The 16,740-nt window shown below is 41.6% G+C and overlaps 1 protein-coding gene across 1 annotated transcript in view; it reads right to left on the reverse strand.

Annotated features, from left to right (window-relative positions):
* LOC311296301 (uncharacterized protein) overlaps nt 1-16,740 on the reverse strand; it is a 141,557-nt gene that overhangs the window by 69,834 nt on the left and 54,983 nt on the right. The window contains exons 9-10 of the mRNA XM_084418007.1: nt 15,615-15,650; nt 11,482-11,529 (exon numbers count right to left, since the gene is read on the reverse strand). The gene's annotated coding sequence lies outside the window, so the exon portion shown is untranslated. The remainder of the gene's footprint in view (nt 1-11,481; nt 11,530-15,614; nt 15,651-16,740) is intronic.

Consider the following 16,740-nt stretch of genomic DNA (forward strand, 5'->3'; position numbering starts at 1 on the left):
AAATGAAGACTGTCAACTTCTTTTCAATAGGCTACTATTTCATCACCCAAAACACTCCCACTCTCTGCTCTATATTCATAACCAATTATTTCAAAACCAACAACCAAGCCACATAAACAATGCCATTGGCACTAGTCTACATTGCAGACATGTCTCTTAATGCACATAACTTTTCACCTTTTTGCACAATCTTGAAAAAAGTACTATTGTTGAAATTCTCAGATCAAGCAAACTTCAACGCACCCTTATCCACTACCTGCTAACATTAGTGAACCGCACCCGAGCAAGCACACTTCGCAGTTCCGGGGGAGTTGTTGTTCCAGCAGCAGCCTCGCCAAGGCAAGTGCTGGTTGAGGGGGGCCGAAAGCAGATAAGATTGTGGTTGTTTGGTCTTGGGACGAGTAGCCGCATTCCAATTTACACAGCTCCTGGTCCATTTGGGTCTCCGAAACGATCCATTTGCCTTTGCAAAGCTGTAAGCTTCTCCAAGATGTTATCCATATTGTGGTTCATAGTCACAGTCTGAGTGCTGACAGCTCTGCCCACTGCTTCAATCATGACAGGCAGCATTGTGGGGTTTTGGACAGCTGTCACCATCTTCTTAATTCCTCGATAAACCAGGGCAATGCCTAATCCAATCAGCAGAAAACCTGTTATCATGGTTACGAATAGGTAGATATCTTCAATGTCCTCCAGGGAAAGAGCCGCCAGACACACGACCCGCCACCTCTCCCACGCGTCCATCGTGTAGCCAGCTGCGAACGTTCCGGCAGGGCAGTCAGGTTCCCCCGAACCCAAGCTTCTCGTCAATTGCATTGAGAGACCAGTTGATCAAATCCATAATTTCTTAGTTTGGAGAGCAGTGCGGAGAGAGTCTCTCAAAGTACATACAAGACAGTAGACGAGACGAGAGGAGCAAAGCAGGGGAGGTAAAGGGAGAGGAGGGGAAGAAAATGCGACCGCCTTCATTGAGAGCCAAGAGAGAATTAATCCCCTGGGGTCGGCGGTATCGCCGGCGATACCAGCTCGCTTTTTTTCTTATCAGTTAAAAAGAAATTCATTTTGCTCTGTTGACTTTGATATTACAAACAAGTTTCATACATCAATCGATTCTGTTAAATGTGTATTATTTTTGTGTATACTCACAATAAAAACAAAGTGTTGTGCTTTTTGCCAAATAAAGAAAAATAAACGTGATGCGAGTTCTGCCTTCTCTCTGCCAGTGAAGTCCATTCTGAAACGCGTCCAAAAATGAACTGTAACTCAGCGAATACTCAGTCAAACAGGCATACAGACACACAGGCATGAAGCTTGAATTCTCTTCTTTTAAATGAAGTAATTTATATAAAAAACAAATATTCTCATCTTGTGAAATCTGTATTAAAAGAGAGCGATTCCAGTCAAGCTCATTAGAGCTCATTCAAAAATAATGTGACCCGCCCACGGAGAGCGCGCGCTATTCAAACGCAAATGACTGAGGCAATCCACGCAAACCTGTGAACGCCCCCATATCAGCTCGAGAAAACACAAGTTTATTCAGATCATTACTCGTTCACACCGTAAATGTTGAAATTAATATTAACTAAGATTAATAAATGCAGTATAGTGGAGCGGCTAAGTGCTTATGTTTGGCAGAATCGTTCAGTTTATGATACAAGCGTGAAAATTGGCATGAGCAGTCTCCATGGGTCACTTGACAAGAAAATTGTCCGAGCCACTTGAAATTTCAAGATGGCGGACATTTTTCAAGAATTTTTCATTTTTCATTTTTCAAGAATTTTTCATTTTTCATTTTTCAAGGCCATTTTTCGACTGTGCACTTCCTGCTCAGCTACTGTTCGGACGCTCTTGCTTACTGCTCCGCGCTCTGCTCTATCGCTTTTACATTTTATCTCCTATATTTTTATATTTTATTTCCTTTTATCACCTAATTTTATCTTCAGCAATCAGCACAGTGCTCAGACAACAAAGTTTGGATTACTACAAAAACGCAGAATTCTTTTACCCGACCAGCTTACATTCCGGGAAAGGAAAACACAACTGCCTACATTCATAAGGATAAGAGAGAAAATGCCTCTTCAGGTTCAAGAATCTACTTGCTGCACCAACTGCCACAGACTTTTACAAAGGATTGCAGTTCTTGAAACAAAGTTACTTACGGGACCACCAAACCAGACGGAGCACACAACAGAGCTTCGTCATGGACACCCACAGCATACCGGTGAGTCCCATGAAACTAGTGCTCCTCGACAGGTAGAGAAACAAGCCGATCGACTTACAAATCGATGGCACAAACAGGGAGCGAGACCCAAAGGCACTCGAGACATCAGATTGTCACGAGCATCACATATTGCCGCAGTAGCATGCTCTACCCCAGATACAGCTCCGACAAGGATTGCAAACACTGGTCTGCTACCACCACCTATACATCTTGAGAACAGATTTGAAGTACTAATGAATGTAAATGAGGAATCCCCAAATGTGATGAATGTGATCGAACACAGACTGAATGGGCCAGTAGCTAACACTGATGCTAACTGGCGCTCAAGGTCGAGCAGACAGCGGCACTCAGCTCAGAGCGCAGCCGGGCCCAGGACTCTGATAGTGGGGGACTCCATAATCAGAAACATTAGCAGCAGAGATACAACTACGTGCTGCCTTCCACAAGCAACAACTTCTGATATAAACAGGGAACTTCAGAACATTCTGATGAAACATAAGACTGCAAATCGACTCATCATACATGTGGGGAAGAATGATATTCATAAAGAGCAGTCAGAACTCCTTAAGAAGGATTTCAATTAACTTTTTGAAACACTTAAAAGACTGAATGTTCAAACATTCATCAGTGGACCACTCCCAGTAAGAGGAACAAACAGGTTTTCACGGTTGCTTGGGCTAAATATATGGCTGCAAAAAACCTGCAATATAAAAGGAATAAACTTCATTGACAATTTCAATCTTTTCTGTAGTCAGAGACAACTTTTTCATCGGGATGGCCATCACCCAAACAAACTTGGTTCAAGAGTGTTAACCCTCTGGGGACCAAGCTGTTTTTGGGGCCCTTGAGATGTTCTGACATGCTCTGACATTTGTGCTTTTTTCAGTTATTTATAAACATGTTAATGGCAAAGGTGTAAATTCACTCTATATAGCACAAACAGGCCTACCATAATATGCGAGCAACATGTATGTAGATGTTTGTATTTTTAAGAGAATAATGTTTATGCGTGGTTATTTAAAAAAATAAAAATGAAAGTTGCTGAAATAAGACCACAAAACTCATACAAAATATGTGCCCACAAGACTTTTGACTAATGGATGTTTTCTCTTCGAGTTCTAGCTTCAAAATTATGTGAAAATAGTCTTGCTTTATCGTTCACAAAAAAAAATACATTGATTTAAATGGTGTAAAACAGGTTTTGCTTGGAAAGCCAATATGCGAGGGGGAGGAGTAGTTTACACCTTAGATTACCCAGTCCCACCCACTCTGCATAATGACTCTGCATAATTAGCCATTCATTCAGGTGTGACACTGACTGAGCCACAATGCAAGGACAAAATAGCCTATATATTTAGAAGAAGACTTATATTGACCATTTAAGATTTTGCTTACATCTATCTTGTAAATATGTTTTGCTATTTTATTAAAAAGGTTACAATTACAACAATAATTACAATTTCAGCAATATTTCTGCAAAAAAGTACTCTTTCTTTGTAAAAAAAAAAGAAAAAGATTATAGGCCTACATTTTATCATATGTATTCATTAGTTTGAATATAGCCAACATTGGAACATCTTAGTCTATGACTTTATTTTTGACAAAATAGTATTTTATATATATGAGCAGAAAAGCTTATTTGATGTGACAGTATATTCTACAGTAAAAACTGTACCCAAATCTAGTCAACAAAATATTGTCTTTCATACTTCGCCTGACTGTAACGTTGTTTTTATGAAATATTAGGGCATAGCCTATGAATGTTTATTTCAACATATTTCAGTCGATTTTTACTCATCTCAGTAGGCTATAGCAAAGCAGTTTATTCTTTCACACACAGACGCGCGATTCATATTTAGGCTAAACAGTCTTTACAAATATGTACCCTTCATTCATCTCACAGAAACGCGATTCATATTTAGGCTAAACAGTCTTTACAAATATGTACCCTTCATTCATCTCACAGAAACGCGATTCATATTTAGGCTAAACAGTCTTTACAAATATGTACCCTTCATTCATCTCACAGAAACGCGATTCATATTTAGGGTAAACAGTCTTTACAAATATGTACCCTTCATTCATCTCACAGAAACGCGATTCATATTTAGGCTAAACAGTCTTTACAAATATGTACCCTTCATTCATCTCACAGAAACGCGATTCATATTATAGAAACGCGATTCATCTTTTTGTTTACATAGGCCTACACTAAGGTTATTCCATAACGTTATTCCACATTAACACTTGAGAAAGGATAACTTAGCCTACCTCACTCCTCAGCGGGATCTGCTCCTCATATCAGCACGGAAAATTTTCTCCATAAGGTAGGCTATATTATGCCTCTTTGTTTACAGTTGATGTGGGCGTTTCACAGACTGAAATGGTTCTCAGAATTTGCGTTTGAATAGCACGCGCTCTCCGGGGCGTGGTCAAATTACTGTGAATCATCTCGTAATGAGCTCGACTGGAGTCGCTCTCTTTTTATACAGATTACAGAAGCTGATAATATTTGTTTTTTATATAAATTACTTCATTTAAAAGCTGCGATCTCAAGCTTTATGCCCGTGGGTCTGTTTCCCTGTTTGACTGAATTTTCGCGGAGTTATAGATCATTTTCGAACGCGTTTCAAATGGGAGTTTACTGACAGAGAGAAGGCAGAAATAGCATCATGTTAGTTTTTCTTTATTTGTCAAAAAGCAAAACACTTTATTTTTATTGTGAGTATACAGAAAAAAAATAGAAACTGAACAGGATCGATTGATGTATTACACGAAAATGAAAGATCAAAATTAACAGAGCATTTTGTGTTTATTTTTCATTGCTAAAAAAAAAAACGAGCAAAACGCGCGGGCGCGTTTTTGGTCCCCAGAGGGTTAAAGGACAATTTCTATTTCTCCCTCAATCATCCTTCTGCAATGTGTGCCAATCCACTCAATCTGAATGGCACACACACACCTGGACACAGTATGACTGACCACAGGACTTCACTTCAGCAGCAAAATGGACATGAGGTTGACATATCACACAAGGACAATGATAACACCACTCCGCCACAACAACCTCTGCTCACGGACTCAATCTCAGCTGAGCCCTGCCCACAGAGCTCACCACAGACACACATATTAGAAATGCTCCAAGATTCAGCACCCAAGGACGACTTCCTGGAAAACAGCCAGGGAAGCCAGGACAGCATATCACAGCCTCCTTTAACACCAGAGCAACAGCCCCTTTCACCAGACACCTTTTCCCTCTCCCCAGCATCATCATCGCCACTTCTGTGCTTCTCACAGAAAATGGAAGAACTGGTGTATGCTGGAACCAAACTATCCCACTCTTTTGCTGCAAGCCCCCAGATACCAACCAAAAAACGACAGGCACCGCTGCCACCAAAGCCCGCGGGCCCAGCTCGCCCTCCCCCTCCTCCTGTGAGAGCTCTTCGGGCCTCTGCCACAGCGCCAGGGCCCACACCCTCCTCCATCTGCTCGAGGTGAACCAAAAACAACTGATACCAGCTCTCAGTGATATGTGTCGGGTGCCCGCTCTGATAACAGTAACTTTCTCAAATGTTTACAAAACAAGCGGGAACCCAGTGTGCCTGTATCTTTCTCTATTGCTGTTCTAATACAAGATAGAAAGTCTAAGGCCTTCAATAGCCGTACAGCAAACCCATCTAATCTGGTGCCTATTACACGTGAAAGTAAGATTGATGTGGGGACAAAAAGTACGACTGTTAAGTTAGCACTCTTAAACATTCGTTCACTTAAAAATAAATCACTTCTAGTTAACGACTTAATAACCACAAACAACCTAGATTTTATGCTTCTAAATGAAACCTGGCTAGAAGACAGCTACAGTGCAACAATCCTCAATGAAGCAGCCCCTCCTAACTTTACTTTTATGAGTGTCTGCAGAGCTGTTAAGAGAGGTGGGGGTCTCGCTGCTCTTTTTAAAGATATCTATCAATGCAAGCAAATATCAGTTGGGAATTACCCTTCTTTCGAATATCTGTGTATTGTGTTAAAAGGAGCTCCACGCATTTTACTTTTCATTATTTACAGGCCTCCAAAATACTCTGCAGCCTTCGCTGAGGACTTTACAGAACTGTTATCAACAATTACCTCAGAGTTTGACTGTTTTGCCATTGCTGGAGATTTTAACATTCACATAGATAATGCAGAAAACAATATGGCAAAAGAAATCAAAACTGTTTTAAAAACTTTTGATCTGAATCAGCATGTACATGGACCCACACACAATCGTGGACACACTCTAGATTTACTTATCAGTAAGGGTCTAAACATTTCATCGATTTTCATTAAGGATGTAGCACTGTCTGATCATTTCTGTATTTTCTTTGATATATTGATCTCTCCTGCCACTGAAGCTAGATCTGTGTCTGTCAAGAAGAGATGCTTAAATGAGAACACTAGTGTACTATTTATGAAGGCTATATCCTTAACACCAAGCATATCTGCAGATTCTGTTGGTTTTCTCCTTGATTCTTTTAACTCAAAAGTTAAAAGTGTAATTGATGAAATTGCTCCTGTGAAAGTCAGGAAGAAGAGTGGCAGACAAAAAGCACCTTGGAGAAACTCAACAGCAGTGCAGAATATGAAAAGACAATGCAGAAAAGCAGAGCGCATGTGGCGGGTGACAAAACTTGTAGTCCATTATAACATCTACAAAGACAGCCTTCATGCTTTCAATATGGAACTATCTAAAGCTAGACAGACTTTCTTCTCAAATATTATAAACAGTAATTTAAACAACACACGCACTCTTTTTGCTACTGTAGAGAGACTGACAAACCCCCCAAGCCAGATTCCCAGTGAAATGCTCTCAGACAACAAGTGCAGTGAGTTTGCTTCTTTCTTCTCTGAGAAAATCAATAATATCAGAAAGGTGATCAGCACATCCTTGAGTTGCACTGGGGTCAGACAGATCAGACCACCTGAGAAAGTAGTTACTATGTCTGACTTCAAAGAAATTGATGGCAAAATTTTGGAAGAAACCGTACAGCACCTTAATACATCAACCTGCGCTCTTGACACACTTCCCACATCTTTTTTCAAAAGTGTGTTAAACAGTCTAGAAGCAGATCTTCTAGAAGTGGTAAATGCCTCACTTCACTCTGGTAGTTTTCCGAACTCCCTGAAAACTGCAGTTGTCAAGCCCCTCCTGAAAAAGAGCAATCTGGATAAGACCATATTAAGCAACTATAGACTGATCTCAAATCTTCCTTTCATAGGCAAGATCATTGAAAAAGTTGTCTTCAATCAGCTGAACAAATTCTTGAGCTTGAATGGATACTTTGACAATTTTCAATCTGGTTTCCGACCGCACCACAGCACAGAGACAGCGCTCATAAAGATAATAAACGATATTCGCTTAAATACTGATTCAGGCAAATTATCAGTGCTGGTGCTACTCGACCTCAGTGCTGCATTTGACACTGTCGATCATAACATACTTCTTGACAGGCTGGAAAACTGGGTGGGGCTTTCTGGGATAGTCCTAAAATGGTTCAGGTCATACTTAGATGGGAGAGGTTATTATGTGAGTATAGGAGACCATAAGTCTGAGTGGACATCCATGACATGCGGAGTCCCTCAAGGCTCTATTCTTGCACCACTCCTGTTCAACCTGTATATGCTCCCAATGAGCCAAATAATGAGAAAGAACCAAATCTCTTACCACAGCTATGCAGACGACACACAGCTCTACTTAGCCCTATCGCCTAACGACTACAGTCCCATTGACTCCCTGTGCCAATGCATTGATGAAGTAAACAGTTGGATGTGTCAAAACTTTCTTCAATTAAACAAAGACAAAACTGAAGTCATTGCGTTTGGAAACAAAGATGAAGTTCTTAAGGTGAACGCATACCTTCACTCTAGGGGTCAAACAACTAAACATCAAGTCAGGAATCTTGGTGTGACACTAGAGTCAGACCTTAGTTTCAGTAGTCATGTCAAAGCAATAACTAAATCAGCATACTATCATCTGAAAAATATTGCAAGAATTAGATGCTTTGTTTCCAGACAAGACCTAGAGAAACTTGTTCATGCTTTCATCACCAGCAGGGTGGATTATTGTAATGGACTCCTCACTGGCCTTCCCAAAAAGACCATAAGACAGTTGCAGCTCATACAGAACGCTGCCGCCAGGATTCTGAGCAGAACCAGAAAATATGAACATATCACACCAGTCCTCAGGTCTTTACACTGGCTCCCAGTTAAATTTAGGATTGATTTTAAAGTATTATTACTGGTATATAAATCATTCAATGGCCTAGGACTTCAATATATTGCAGATATGCTCACTGAATATAAACCCAACAGATCACTCAGATCATTAGGATCATATCAGCTAGAAATACCAAGGGTTCACTCTAAGCATGGCGAATCTGCTTTTAGCTATTATGCCAGCCGCAGCTGGAACCAGCTTCCAGAGGAGGTCAGACGTGCTCCTACAGTAGTCACTTTCAAATCCAGACTCAAAACACATCTGTTTAGCTATGCATTTACTGAATGAGCACTGTGCCACTGTTCGTCCGACTGTTTGTACTGTACTGTATTTTATTTTTCTAAACTGTTTTAATTATTTCTTTAATTATTTTAATTTCTTCTATGTAAAGCACTTTGAATTGCCATTGTGTATGAAATGTGCTATATAAATAAACTTGCCTTGCCTTGCCTTAGTGGAGCAGTTAAGTGATATAGTGGTTTATATGGTGATACAAGCATGAAAATTGGCATGAGCAGTCTCTGTGGGTCACTTGACAATAAGCCACCTACAGCTACTTAAAATTTCAAAATGGCGGCCATTTTTCAAGATGGCCACCACCTTAGTGTAGCAATTAGGCTTAAGAAATAATTTAGTTGGTGATACAAGCAGGAAAATTGCCATGAGCCTAATTGCTCCACTAAGGTGGTGGCCATCTTGAAAAATGGCTGCCATCTTGAAATTTCAAGTAGCTGTGGGTGGCTTATTGTCTAGTGACCATCAGAGACTGCTCATGCCAATTTTCATGTTTGTATCACCAAATAAAACACTATATCACTTAACTGCTCCACTAAGGTGTCGGCCATCTTGAAAAATGAAAAATCTTGAAATTTCAAGTGGCTCGGACTATTTTCTTGTCAAGTGACCCATGGAGATTGCTCATGCCAATTTTCACGCTTGTATCGTAAACTGAACGATTATATCACTTAGCCGCTCCACTAGTAGAAGTATTGTTCATTCTTAATATGTTAACTAAGGTAGTTAACTAATGAACCATATTGTAAAGTGTTACCTATTTGTATTTTTAAGTCATTTTAAAGGCTGTTGTTCACTTGGATCTATTTTTATTACTACCATTTATCCGATTACTTGATTAATCGATGGAATAATCCGTAGAATACTCGATTACTAAAATAATCAATAGCTACAGCCCTATTATTATTATTATTATATATTATTACATGACACTCAAGGACACCTTACAAACACATTAAAACAATCATCATTAAATTAGATTTGAAATGATTTTCACTGTTTCGCACATCTTGTGGCAGCAGGTTCCATAAATAAGGAGCTGCATGGCTAAGCATGGCTCAGGACCCCATAGAAGTAGTGTGAGTTCGAGAGAGAACAAGAGTGCAGAAGATGATCTTAAAGTACGAGTAGGAGCATAATTTTAAAGAAAGTCAGATAAGTATGTAGGGGCAAAATTATTGAGCGCCTTGTAAATAAAAAGAAGATTTTTAAAACCAATATGATATTTAACCAGGAGCCAATGCACGTGTTGTAATATGGGGGTGATGTGTTCAGCTAGAAGAGTCCTGCAGATGATTCGACCAGCCGAGTTCTTTACTAGCTGGAGTTTGTAGAGAATCCTTGAAGGCAGGCCATAAAAAAAAAGAGCGTTGCAGTAATCAATACAGGAAGTAACTAAAGCATGAACAAGAATCGCAGTGCTCTTTACTGCGAAAGCTGGAAGAAATTGGTTAATATTATGCATATGAAAAAAAAACAGAGCAAATTACACTGTTTATATGTGCTTTGAATGAGAGAGTACTGTCAAGGATGACCCACATGTAAATGAATAGATAGAGTAATAGAGTAATAGAAAGAGAAATAGAGTAATAGATCGACATAGATTATTCTTAAAAACAGGTAACTGAGCATTAACCCTCTGGGATCGACAAACGTGGCGGTGGGTTTAGCTGGCTTTTTATCACATCACATGTGTCCACTTACAATCAAAACAAAACATTGTGCTTTTATAAAATTAAGAAAATAAACAGGCTGTGCATTCGGCCTCTGTTTTCTCTGATTAACCCTTAGGGGTCTAACATGTTTTTGGGGCCCTTGAGATGTTTTGACATACCCTGACATTTGTGCTTTTTTCAGTTGCAATAACTAAAATTCATCGTGTTATCCCCTCTCTTCTTTCTGGGACAATTAATTTCTTGCACTATGTTTTAAGCTAAATAAAGAACGACTGTAACAACTGTAACTGTAACCGTGCTTGTGCTGTTCTGAGAGTTTGGACACCGCACAGGCCAGAGTGGGGATGGGCAAATGCAGTTTAGTTTCCTCTCTCTGGGTGTTTTTTAGCTGACACACACACACACACACACACACACACACACACACACACACACACACACACACACACACACACACACACACACACACACACACACACACACACACACACACACACACACAAACAAACACACACACACAAACACACACACACAAACACACACACACACACACACTCCATCCATGCATTTTGGTTAATGTTATTTTACATCATATAGGGAAAGTTGTTTTGTGTTACGATGGATTACTGGAAAGGTTGAACCATAGACTGTTTATCATGTTAATCATAACATGTTTCATTTTGTATCAGAGGTATCGCGCATCGTAACAATGGGTAAAAATGCATTGTCTATGGAAGAGTTAAAAGGAGAATGGTAAAACTGTACAAGCTGAAAGAACCTTTGGATATCTCTGAACATACAAAACACAAGAAACCTTGAAGCAGATAGACTACACTAGCAAAGACCTAAATGGTTGGCAATCTTGTCAGCTAAAAACAGGAAAGCTAGGCTACCGTGGGCTAGGTGTTATGTGCTGGCCAAATTGGACAAAAGAAAATAGATTGACTTTTTTCTTTTGTTATCCTAAATTTACTACGGTCATTTTAATCGATTTCAAATTGATATAGAAAATAGAAAAATAATATTCTATAATACTATACCTTTCTTTGAAGTGCTCAAAATTCTTCTTGCATTGTTCAAGTTTCTCTCTAGAAATTAGAAAAATAAAATAAAATAATAAAACAACATGACACAAGTCTCGATTACATATGTAACCCTCGTTCCCTGAAGGAGGCAATGGAGAATTCACGTTGGGTCAGTGAACCAACGAATTGGGATCTCGCTTGAGAGACAAATCAACTTCTAGTGTAACTAAACGACCCAATGCACATTGACATGCAGGTTTTGCATCCGATGCTCCACCCTGCAGTACGGGTATAAATACAGAAGCGGATGCATCGCATATTTGGTTTTCGCTGAGGAGCCGAGCCTGTGACCCGGTCGCCCAGCTATGGTACAGCAACTATGGCGACAGGACATGCGTAACCGAGACGTTCCCTTTCAATTGTTCACTCCTAACGTCACATCGGGTCAGTGAACCGACAAATTGGAATCCCTACCAAAACGCTGAGTTGCTGGCCCTTCCAGCACCCTGATTAATCCTCTTAACCCGCCCAACCTGTTCTTGGGCGAAGGAAGCTTATCCTTCATGGCACAGCAATCCGACACTGAGTGGGTCTCTTGTGCTATTAGCTACTCAGGGCAAGTATACGGAAAGATACTGGCTCTACACGAAGACTATAGAATCTAGCAAATGTGTTGGGTGTTGCCCAGCCCACTGCCCTACAAATATCTGTCAGCAAGGTGCCTTGAGCAAGCACCCAGAATAAAGCGATACCCCATTTGGAGTGCGCTCTCTCCCTGAACGGGCAAGACACGTCTTGATACTGATACACTAAGAAAATAGCATCCACTATCCAGCCATTCACTTCTGCTGGCCTCTGTAACAGACGAAAAACTGTTCTGAGGTCCTGAAGCTTTGTGTTCCGCCCACGTACAGGTGCAATGCGCAGACAGGACAGCTAGAGCTGGGTCTACCTGCTTCGAGGGCAGTGCTTGCAGGTTTACTACCTGGTCCCGAAAGGGAGTGGTAAGAACCTTGGGCACATATCCGAGCCGGGGTCTCAGGATGATGTGAGAATCGGTCAGCCAGAATTCCAGGCATGATTTGTCGACGGAAAATGCTTGCCTCTCTTTTGGACCTCTCTTTTGAAGGGCCCGATTCAAAACTTGCAGGTTCAAGATCAGCCCTAACCTTCTGCCTTTCTTGGGTACAATGAGGTAAGGGCTGTCGCCAGTAAGACTTCGATCTCTGACTGCAAGACAGGAGCTTCGCTGGTTTGCACTGAAGTGAACTGAATGCCCTTGAACTTGGGAGGACGCTGGGCAAACTGAGGTGCAGAAGAGCCAGCAGGTCTGAGGAGCGCTAACCAGGCTCCCAGAGACTGTACCAGCGGGACCAACAGAACAACAGACGTACCCGGGGTGAGGCAGCAAAGTGGAGGGCAGGGACCGACTTGAAAGGCATAGTGTCCCAAAGTGGGGTCTGAGTGTGCCGTGCAACACTTACCTGACTCCACTGTTGGGCAGAGGGTGCGTGAGAAGGCTTGGTTGCGTTCTCGAACCACACACTGCTTCCCGCTGGTGACTGAAGAGGGGGATAAGTGCAATGAGGCCTCGCATCGCACACTGTCATCCTCTCTCTTTTGGGACCAAGAAATATTGGAAACTGCTCTTTTATTGGAAATTTAGGTACCGCTTACTGTGGGGAAGAAAAGGACACAAAATGAGGTCCTCCTCCGGGGGAAGGAGTGGAGCAGTCACCATCTCCCGAAGACAAGCTCCCTCCATCTCTGGGTCACCCGTCTCAGGGCCGCTTGCCCTTCTTCTTACCGGCAGGTTTGACGGAAGCCTGGATGGGCTGGGCTGACCTCTGGCGGGTGCTGTTGCTTGGGTAGAAGCTACTGCTGAGCAGGGGCGAGGCGGTTGCAGGAGGGCGTCCTCGGTGATGAGCAGAAGGTGTAGCTGCAGCCGGCAGGAAGGTGGAGGCAGCAGCTGGTCGCTGGGGCAGGATATGTTTTATCGCCTCCGAACTGCTGGGCGTAGCTCTCGACAGCATTGCCAAAGAGGCCGGCCTGGGAGATAGGGGAGTTTAAAAAACGATTTTTGTTGAACTCCCGCATATCAACCAGTTTCAACCAGAGATGGTGTTCTTGGAGTATCAGAGTAGACATCACCCGACCCAGGGAGTGTGCAGTGACATTCTTTGCTCTTAGAGCTTTCCTGCATAAACCCTTGTGCAATTCCATGAGTGCTTTGGCCTGTTAGACCTACAGCGCCATGGCATGCAGAGCAGAAGCAGCCTCTCCACAGGCTCTGTAAGCCTTGCCTGCGAGAGCAGACGAAAACTAGCAGGCCTTGGAGGGAAGACACAGATTACCCCGCCAAGTGTTAGCGGTCAGAGGACACAGTTGCATCGCTACAGACCACTCCACTGGGGGATCCGCCAGCTCACCCTCTGATGCAGCGATCGACATACTGTCATCCGGCAGGGGCCCCAAAGGTAACGACTGGTACCCCAGGGAGGGACCAGTGAACTCCTTCGGAAGTTCCATAGCCTGTGGTGTGCAAGAGGAGTGAGGGGGTCAGAGGAGGTGGTCTCGTCGGGGAAGCCCTCACTTTAATCCTCAGATCACTAATGCTATTAGCCGAAGTAGACCGGGTCTGGTGGCCACCAGATCCAGAACTTGATCGGGGAATAGGCAAAGGGACTCAAGTCTCTTTCTCAACACTGTGATTGGCATGTTCCCTCAATGAGAACATGATACATTCCACGAACACCACCTCAGCGTGCTTAATACCCAGACAAGAGAGGCAGTGATCGTGACCATCAACCGGAGCCAGAGGATAACCACATCCAGAAACACATTGGCGGAATGACATCTTCAAAAAGATGCAAAATCACACCCGTGCTTGCTCTTTTAGGGAAAAGCTCTTTCACTAGTGCTGAAGCGCACAGGGGAAATGGCTGTGGCACAACAGCAGAAATAGTGCAACCCACTGTGTGCTCTCTCTCTCTTTGCAGGCACGGCACCACAGCAGCCCGCTGTGTGCACTCACACTCAGAGAAAGCTGTGAAAACAGCTTTTGTGTTTTTGACAGCTCTTACAAGATGACCACCACTGAACCGCTGTCACTCCAACCCCAAACAGAAAGCCTTCTTCCCACAGAACAGAAGGCTTGAATTCCAACTTGAAGACGATTGCAAAGCAGAGAACAGTAGAACCATTCGGCTCTGAAAAGTAAGGCAAATATGTGATGAATAAACTTCCGTATTTACACTCGCGCTGCAGGGGGTGGAGCATCAAATGCAAAACCCACAATGTGCATTGGCTCGCTTAGTTACACTCGAATTGGATTGGTCTTTCAAGCGAGATCCCAATTTGTCGGTTCACTGACTCAATGTGACGTCGGGAGTGACCAACTGAAAGGGAAGTATTATTTTTGTATTTGCAGAAAAGTTTTTTATAACTTTATAAGTAGTATCAAGGTCTACAATACACTGAACTATGAGTTCAAATCATATATTCATTATTTGGTGCACAAATATGTATACAAAACATAACACATACCCCTTTTCCACCAAGGCAGTGCTGGTGCCGGTTCGGAGCCGGTGCCTACTCACGAACCAGTTCTTTGTGTTTCGACAGCTAAAGAACTGGTTCTCGACCAGGAAAATTGGTTCCAAAACGGCACCAACTCTTTGCTGGACTAGAACCGTTCTTTTACCACATCATGCTTACGTCGGGGGTTGGGGGCGGGGTTATTGTCAACCTTCTTGTCGAACGTAACCTCCGTCTATAGTAATCCAGACGAGCAGCACAAATGTGTTCTAAACGTCTTCTTCTGACCCCAATATATGATCGCAAAGCCAGGAGAAACATTTGCAGAAAGATGATGTAGTCCGCCTTTGTAATTGTTATGCTTGAAGTTGGCGCAAGCGTTTCTGGGAAAGCTAAGACGTATGGCAACGTACACAGTAACATAACAACGTCGTTCGCTGGGCTCTCTAGTCAGTGGAAAAACAAACAGGTTCTGAGAAGTTTTGCAAGATGAACCAACTTTGAACCAGCACCAGTTCCGAACCAGTTCTTTTTTGGTGGAAAAGGGGTAACATATGATTATAACACACTGAAACTTTAGTAATGTTGTCCATGACTTCAGTTTACATTACCTTGTTTTTTCCAGCTCCTCTTTGTATCGATTTTCACTGTATTAAAAGAATACAAATGTATACAGTTATATAATAATACATGTAAAACAAGAATACAACTTTAAGGATGTAATTTAAGTGCTTGACTCTATAATTGAGGATTGCGGCTATATGTATAAATTATATTTATTTAAATTTTCTTTAAACTGTACTTGAGTTATACAAATAAACAATAGTTCTGAGGCACTCAAAAGGAATATAAGTTTAAAAAGCCTTTATTTAAACTTGGCTATTCATTAAAAAACATGCCAACATGTTTCAGCCTCTGTGGCCTTCTTCAGGGCAAATTCAAAATGGCAGTCCGTTGACTGCATACTATATATCTGCATGTGGTCACATGACCTAGAAGCACAGGTGCTCATCTGCACGTATCACCTGACTGCAAACAATTACAAGTCACATTTTCACATCAGAATAGTTTAAAATATCAATAGATACATAAAGCAAACGATTACTTTATATAAGACAAGTTACAGAAAAAAAGTCACTTTGTGAAAAAGATTTAGTTTCATTTCATGCTCTTATAAATATGTGCAGTCTCAGATATTAAACGATTTTACACTTTCTACATCAAGATACAGTTTGAAATATCAATATAAATAGATATAGCAAAACATTGACATATGCATATAATCTGTTACAAAAAAGGAGAAAAATCTAATTCCAAGTTTAGACCAGGGTATTGATTAGCTTTTAAAGTATAAATCCAAAAGGATTCTCTTTGTAAAAGTTTTTTCAGTCTATCTCCCCCTCTTGGTGATGTTTTAACATGTTCTATCCCAAAGATTTTTAGAGTATCGCTACTTCCATGGTTCGCCTCTTTGTAATGTAGAGCCGTAGGGTATTGGTGGTTGCTTGTTCTTATCGCATATTTGTGTTCTGCTAATCTTTCTTTAAGCTTACGTTTGGTTCTTCCAATATAAAAACAGCCACAAGGACATTCAAGTCTATAGACGACGAACGATGTATTGCAATTAATAAATTTAAATTTTACCGCAACCTTCAGCTAAAAGTGTGGCATTACACCAACTATAGTGAAACAGCTGCTCACTCCCAAGAGACACACTTTAGGCCTAAGTCAACTTTT

The sequence above is a fragment of the Rutilus rutilus genome (genome assembly GCF_951802725.1).
Source record: "Rutilus rutilus genome assembly, chromosome: 8".
Classification (NCBI taxonomy): domain Eukaryota; kingdom Metazoa; phylum Chordata; class Actinopteri; order Cypriniformes; family Leuciscidae; genus Rutilus; species Rutilus rutilus.